The sequence below is a fragment of the Phascolarctos cinereus genome, unplaced genomic scaffold (assembly GCF_003287225.1).
Source record: "Phascolarctos cinereus isolate Bilbo 61053 unplaced genomic scaffold, phaCin_HiC Scaffold_4;HRSCAF=312, whole genome shotgun sequence".
In the NCBI taxonomy this organism is placed as follows: domain Eukaryota; kingdom Metazoa; phylum Chordata; class Mammalia; order Diprotodontia; family Phascolarctidae; genus Phascolarctos; species Phascolarctos cinereus.
In genome coordinates, this window is record NW_027555847.1 from 524725698 (window position 1) to 524726979 (window position 1282).

The following is a 1282-nucleotide window of genomic DNA, read 5'->3' on the forward strand; positions in this document are numbered from 1 at the left end:
GGTCATTAAAATAATTTTGGAATTATTTGCAGTACATGAAGTTATCAAGCTGGGAGGGGAAGACTTTCAGAGTTGCTGGCCAAAAGAGAAACAGTCACTATTTACATTTGCTCTGAGTTAGGAGGGCATAAAAAAAATAACCATTAAGTGGTACTTGGGCAGGGACCTATTGTTGTTCAATCCATGAGATCCAGAATGAATTGGGTTTAAGGCTTTGTCTTTGAGAAATAAATTTGGCAGTAAACCCCAACTTAACTAGGTATCATTTCAGCCTTAAAAATTTACATTCCTTTGGGAAGAACACCTCAGGTAAGGGAAGGGGAGAGGGGAGGAAAGGGGAGAGGGGAGGAAAGGGGAGCAACTCTTATGGTCTTCCCCTCCTTGTTTGATTTTTTTTTTAATTAAAGGGGTCATGCCTTGACTCATTTCTTAAAGGGGCCTATTCAGGCATCAGTATGCACCAGCATGAGGTGCTGTCATGGGATATCTGCCCCTGTGCAATTGGGAATGGTCTTTTCCTGCCAGAAGACAAGATGGCAGAAGTGGAGCAAAAGAAGAAGATAACCTTCCAGAAGTTCATCTACCATGGCATCGACCTGGATCAGTTTCTGGACATGTCCTATGAACAGCTCATGCAGTTGTACAGTGCTCGACAGCTGCAATGACTCAACAGGGGTCTACAGCCCAAACAGCATTCCCTCCTGAAATGCATGGGGAAGGCCAAGAAGGAGGCATCCCCCCATGGAAAAACCTTAGGTTCTAAAGACACACCTTCAGGACATGACCTTTCTGCCAGAGAAGGTGGGAAGTATGGTGGGCTTCTATAACAGCAAGACCTTCAATCAGGTAGGAATTAAGCCCAAAATGATTGGACACTACCTGGGTGAATTCTCTATCACCTACAAGCCTGTGAAACACAGCCCACCAGGTATTAGAGCCACTCACTACTCTCGCTTCATCCCTCTCAAGTAACCTGGCTCCTGACAATAAAAATAAGAAGCTTCTTAGTGAAAAAAAAAAGAGGCCTATTCACTGAATGGGTGTTGCCTCACTGAAAGTGAGATCTTGAAAAGACCTTAGTTTAAAAGGACCAAGGTCTCCCACTGCATCCTGGGCCAGCTCCATTCATCCTGATCGATATCTGGCCACTGGACCCAGATGGCTCTGGAGGAGAAAGTGACACTGGTGACTTTGCAGAGCCCTCCCTCAGTCAAATCAAAGTTAACAGCAAATATGCTATCATCTCCCTGAAGTCATGGTCCTCTTTGAGAATGATGCACCA

The 1282-nt window shown here is 44.9% G+C and overlaps 1 pseudogene; it reads left to right on the forward strand.

Annotated features, from left to right (window-relative positions):
- The first annotated feature begins 488 nt into the window (after positions 1-488).
- Positions 489-972, forward strand: LOC110207884 (small ribosomal subunit protein uS19 pseudogene; annotated as a pseudogene).
- Positions 973-1282: the final 310 nt, after the last annotated feature.